The following is a 6,945-nucleotide window of genomic DNA, read 5'->3' as shown; positions in this document are numbered from 1 at the left end:
GAAGCAAGTATACAACCTGGCTCTTAGGGAATTAGAACTATGGTACACTTAATGATATAGCGGGATCTTCTGGAAGGGGTCCTCCCGGTTGTAAGCCGGCAGGGGGGGTAGGAGAGCCGTCGGTAGTAGACCGTCTGGTCAACGATATCTAGGGAGACTTCAAGTACAGAAGACAGTGCAGTAGACTCTTGATCCGCAGATGAATACACCTTGGTTCTCTTGTAGGCTGTAGCTCCACAGTGAAGAAGAAGCTAGGCGACCTCAGTCTCTCTGAGCGCCGACTCAACTTGACTCCTCTCGGGGGTAAATCCAACACTCACAGGCGTTGGCGATTATCCGCTCCACAAATCACAGTACCAAAGCAAATATATTCCAGCCGCATAGGGCTCAGCAGTCGTCGGGTAGGTAATCCAGTGTACATGTCCCTCGGTCCTCGTCTAGATCTCCTCGGAAGAAAGCGCCATGTGTGGTCGGCCCCAGCCTGGATAAGACTCTAGATAACACGAGGAAGCGTTGGAGATGCTGGTCACTTTAGAACTCTAACCGCACGATGCACCATACACGATAGACTATTATTACTTAATAGAAATACGTCGCACTCGACGGTACAGTGCCAAACTCTGACAATTCAGTTATTAATTCGCACGAGGTCTCGATGCTATTCTAAGGCCAAACAGGCCATACTACACCGCACGTGGTATCGTGGGTGAGGCTTCACGTTCTGTTACTAAGTTGGGTAGAAGGGTAAAGGACTAAGGGTCTTCTACATTTACTTGCGCCATATTTATATGCACGGTGAACAAATAGTGCCACTCTCTTTTCGGTAGCCGTATTCCTGCGCAGAGCCGGGGCTAGTAGAGACATGTCTCGTCGGTACCATTGAACTTGGCTCCAAGGGGCTTGTCCCCTGGCGCCAGGTCCTTGTCCAATAAGAGAATGAACTATTATGGGCTATAGTAGGCTAAAGGGATATTCCGTGTATATGTACAAGGAATATACAAGGGATATCAAACGATATACAAATACTATTCAATATATATCAATAAATAAATATATATATTCGGTTTAATCTGATCCTTCGTAACATATATAGTTATACACATTGTGGTGATCAGCTGTCTAGCCTACTACATGATTATAGTTCTATAGTTATAAACATTGTGGTGATCAGCTGTCTCTAGCCTACTACATGATTATAGTTGTATACAGGGGTGCAGTCGTGCACACACGCGGTTACACGGCGTGTTATTAGTAGTCACTCAGGGCAGAAGTGCGCGCAATGATAAGTACCCGGCCGTTGTAGAAAGCTACCCGGCCGGCGGCCGGCACTTGTCACCTAGACTTTGCACAATAATAAGAACCTACGAGAAGGTGGGGGGCTGCTTGATCTCCATTGTTATGCATAATAATCATCTGTTCTGTGCGCAACTGAGGGAACATGTATGCGCGTGCGCGGGAGCGCGCGTGCACGTGGCGTGTAACCAGTTCCCATATTACGACTGCACCACTGGTTGTATAGTTATAAACATTGTGGTGATCAGCTGTCTCTAGCCTACTACATGATTATAGTTGTATAGTTATACACATTGTGGTGATCAGCTGTCTCTAGCCTACTACATGATTATAGTTCTATAGTTATAAACATTGTGGTGATCAGCTGTCTCTAGCCTACTACATGATTATAGTTGTATAGTTATAAACATTGTGGTGATCAGCTGTCTCTAGCCTACTACATGAATATAGTTCTGTGGTTACAGGCTTTAATGTGTCAGTGAATGTTATACAGATGATGGACATGGATGTATCAGTAGCAAAGGTTGCCATGGTAATGGTAATACATTGCAGTAGCCTACGGGGTACATGACCATGCTATTTCATAGTTTGTAAATGCCATATTAGTACCTGATGGTTTGGTTAAGGAACCTACAAATTGTATCAATTTGTCTTCTGAGTTGGTCCCATCGAGCTTAAGGCCGATATAGACATAAGTTCTTTGATTGTGAAAACTTTATTAACAGATTGCAGAATGGGTACAGTACAGTACAGCTCAATACAAACAATTTCGTCTTGTTTACATCAGGGTCCCCCATTTTCAATTCATCATAGTAACAATCTTTATCTGTGGTTAGTTCCATGTTAGTTTCTGCTCAACTCTCCACACGAGATCAAGGTAAATGTACAGCTCAAGACAAACTGTGGGCCAATCACAGCAAATATTTTAACCAGGGGTGCGACTACTTCTAAACTGTTGAGTCTGCACATGTCAACTGCAAAGACAGTACGTTTATAGCTTCACTGTTCCAGAGAGCCTACAACATTCTTCTGAGACAGTTTGCTATGATAATATAGAATAGATGTATTCTATATAGTTTATTTCCCTCCCAAACATACGCAGAGAAGCTGTAACAATCCATGTGTGGTCTTATGTGCTTCTATAATATATCCATACCGAAAATGTTATCAATTCAACAAAATTTAGACTCATGATTTTAATTCATGACTGATTTAATTAATATGCCATCGTTGTGTTGCTCTGAAGCTTATGTCATACTGAATGAGAAAGTGTATAGTTCATATCTCAGTAGAAGTACAATATAGCTTTGATAATAAGTGTATGGGAATGCTTATAAATACTTTCATATTGTCCTACAGGAATTTAATGGCGGCCATTTTGCGTCCCTCCTTCAAAGCATTACGGGGCGCAAAATGGCGCAATTCTATATAGGTTATTTGGCAACTCCACTCGGACCGTCAGCTTCAGAGAACACAGGGGAGTGGCCCAAAAAGACACCTAACCCCAAAACAGATCTAAACTAAAGACTATGACCAATAAAGCCTCAGAGAACACACACGCAGTGGTCGAAATAGACAACAAGTTAACCCTAAACACATCCAAACTAGACTACGACAGACAACGCAAATAGCGATACCATTTTGATTCGTAAACCGGGCTTTGAGGTCAATCCGACAGACGTCTTGATTATTAATTACAATAACCTTACCCTTCCACTCCGCCAGAAGTCTCCGTTGATTGTCCAGCTCCCGTTTAGACCTAGAAACTTCCTCTTCATACTGAGAAATAGTTTTCTCAAACAGGCCAAATATCTCCTCAGCAGCCGCCTTCAGTCTCTCGTTGACCACAGCTTTCAGCTTGTCTGTTCTGTACATTTTCTAAAGGTGCAGGTAAAGACAAAGTTGATGATTTATTCACATCTGCATGAACCTCACTGTCCGACGAGGACAGCATAAACAATCTTTCTTCTTCTACTGCTTATATTCAGGCTGGACTGGTTTGGGGATTTGCTGCTACTTGGTGGTCAAAGTGAGCATAACACCATATAACTCCAACGTTATTATTTAAATTATCTGTCTTGTATAATAGTTGTATGTTTTATCAATAATTTTGAACAAGACAGACTATAACTGTAACCACCTAAATCTAATCTTTGAATTCCAATCTGGCTTCAGAACATCCCACTCCACTGCCTTCTCTATTTGAACGACCACATCAAACAAGAGGTGGACGCGGACAAATACTGTGGCATGCATGGTCATGCTGGACCTACAAAAGGCCTTTGACACTGTCAATCACTCCATTCTGATTGACAAGCTAAAAGCAATTGGTTTTGATAGTCTATCAGTGAGTTGGATGCAATCCTACCTGGAGGGGAGAGAGCAGATGGTGGAGGTAAACGGTAGCCTACCCCCCCCCCCCCCCCCCTCCCAGTGAGCTGTGGTGTTCCACAAGGAAGCATACTAGGACCGCTACTGTTCCTAATTTATGCAAATAACATGTCGTCAGCTTGTGACTGCAACTTGTTCCTGTTCGTGGACGACTCAGCCCTGCTGGTCTCTGACAAGAACAAGTTACAGGTTGAAAAAAAAACTCAGCTCGGAACTAGGCAAAATCTGCACCTGGCTCGCTGACAACAAACTATCATTACACCTGGGTGAATGAATGAATGAATGAAAACTTTATTTAACAGATTGCAGAATGGGTACAATACAGTACGGCTCAATACATACAATTGTTAAGGGGATGCAGACCTGAGAAAGACGTTTGTCTTGTTTCCATCAGGGTCCCCCATTTTCAATTCATATAGACATTTATGACATACATAACATACATGACATTTATGGCATAGGGACATATAGGTATTTAGTACTGATACATTTGTGACATAGGCGGTATTCAAATATACAGTACTGTTACCCCTAGATCCTGACAGAGTATATACATATGATGGGGAGGGGACTGTACATTAGGAGGGGGTGGGTGGGTGGGAGGGGAATATACATACGGCGGGGAGGGAATATATACATGCGGTGGGGAGGAGACTGTCTATTAGGAGGTGGTGGGGGTTTTGGGCATTTACGGTGGCCAGTTTCGAATTGCAGCCTCCCGTAGGTGCTCTTTAAGGGCGGTTTTGAATGTGGGCAGGGATTCACATTCCTTTACAGCTTTGGGTAGGGCGTTCCACATTGTTGTGGCATAATTGCGAAACGTGTTTAGTCCCTTGTTTGAGCCGAATCTGGGTTTAACATGATTTGTTGAGCTTCCTCTGGTGTAGTGGTTGTGGTATTCACTGACCTTTGGGAAGTATTTTGACATGTACATGGGCACCCCGGTCGTATAGTGTATCTTGTAGACCAGGCCCATTGCAAGTTGCTGTACTCTGTCGTCTACTCTAAGCCATCCTAGGTTGGCAAAGTGGGCAGGGGTGAGGTGGGTTCTGGGGTTCAGGTCAAGTAGTAGTCTGACCAGTTTGTTTTGTGATGTTTGTAATTTTGTTTTAAGCGCCTTTGAGGTGCTTTGGTACCATGAGGTGCACGCATAGTCATAGTACCCTTGAATGAGTGCTCCTGCCAGAGTCCTCAGGGTATTCTTGTTTACCAGAGAGGAGATCCGGTACAAGAATCTAGTTCGTTGGTTGACTTTTTTTATTACATTGGATGCCATTTTGTCACAGGAAAGATTTGCCTCTAGGATGGAACCCAGGTAGGTAATTTCGTCTTTCCTTGTGACAATATTGTCACCCACTGTAACTGAGAAGCCGTCGGTCTTGCTGAGTTTGTTATTTGAACCGAAGAGAATGGACTCTGTTTTGCCCATGTGTAATGATAGTTTGTTATCAGCGAGCCATATGCAGATTTTGCCTAGTTCCGTGCTGAGGGTTTTTTCAACCTGCAATTTGTTCTTGTCAGAGACCAGCAGGGCTGAGTCGTCCGCAAACAGGAACAAGTTGCAGTCACAGGCTGACGACATGTCATTTGCATAAATTAGGAAGAGTAGCGGTCCTAGTATGCTTCCTTGTGGAACACCACAGCTCACTGTGAGGGGGGGGGATAGAGTACCGTTTACCTCTACCATCTGTTCTCTCCCCTCCAGGTAAAACAGAGTCCATTCTCTTCGGTTCAAATAACAAACTCAGCAAGGCCGACGGCTTCTCAGTTATAGTGGGTGACAATATTGTCACAGGGAAAGATGAAATTACATACCTAGGTTACATCCTAGAGGCAAATCTTTCCTGTGACAAAATGGCATCCAATGTAATAAAAAAAGTCAACCAACAAACTAGATTATTGTACCGGATCTCCTCTCTGGTAAACAAGAATACCCTGAAGACTCTGGCAGGAGCACTCATTCAAGGGTACTACGACTATGCTTGCACCTCATGGTACTAAATGCACCTCAAAGGCGCTAAAAACAAAATGACAAAACATCACAAAACAAACTGGTCAGACTACTGCTTGACCTTACCCCTAGAACCCACCTCACCCCTGCCCACTTTGATAACCTAGGATGGCTTAGAGTAGACGACAGAGTACAGCAACTTGCAATGGGCCTGGTCTACAAGATTAAGGTACCCATGTACATGTCAAAATACTTCCCAAAGGTCAGTGAATACCACGACCACAACACCAGAGGGAGCTCCACAAATCATGTTAAACCCAGATTCGGCTCAAACAAGGGACTAAACACGTTTCGCAATTATGCCACATCAATGTGGAATGCCCTACCCACCACAGCTGTAAAGGAATGTGAATCACTACCCACATTTAAAACCACTCTCAAGGAGCACCTACGGGAGACTGCTATTCAAAACTGGCCCCTGTAAATGTCCTAACCCAACCCCCTCCAATGTACAGTAAATGCCCTAACCCAGTAATACACGAGACCCTCTTCTTGGACCAAGTAAGGTTTTGTCGATAAACCAATGTACAGTTACCCCCACCCCGCCTGCCCATCCCCACCCCACACACCCAACCACCTCCAATGTACAGTCCCCACCCCCACCCCACCTACCCCCCCCCCCACCCCACCTCCTCTAATGTACCGTTTCTTCGTCAAATGTATATACTCTCTTTTTTTTTTTTACTATTTTTGTATCACAAACAGTACTGTATTTGTAAATCTGGTATGTCATAAATGTATAGATGTAGCAGTACTGTCTATCTGTATGTCATGTATGTCATATGTTATGATGAATTGAAAATGGGGGACCCTGATGTAAACAAGACGAAAGTCTTTCTCTGGTCTGCATCCCCTTAACAATTGTGTGTATTGAGCTGTACTGTATTGTACCCATTCTGCAATCTGTTAATAAAATGTTCAATCAATCAAACCACACGCTGTAGCCTACAATGTCCCATTACCAATGCAACTGTAATGGCACAGAATACATGTGATCCTTTGCACCCAAATAGAACTAACACACACAACATACTGGTTCATTACTTCATGGTGTTTCAGTAATGGCGTTTTATACTTGTACCACTGTATATAATACCACTGTACATTAGTTTACTCCACATATTCACACATTACACTGTATACTGCAAAGCACTTTACTGCTACTTTGCACTCTGGTTAGATGCCAACTTAATTAGTTGTACTCTGTACTTGTAGTGCAATGAAAATACATGTAATCTAATGTGTTTTTT

The sequence above is a fragment of the Notolepis coatsorum genome (assembly GCF_963971535.1).
Source record: "Notolepis coatsorum genome assembly, chromosome: 2".
In the NCBI taxonomy this organism is placed as follows: Eukaryota; Metazoa; Chordata; class Actinopteri; order Aulopiformes; family Paralepididae; genus Notolepis; species Notolepis coatsorum.
This window is presented reverse-complemented; position numbering follows the sequence as displayed.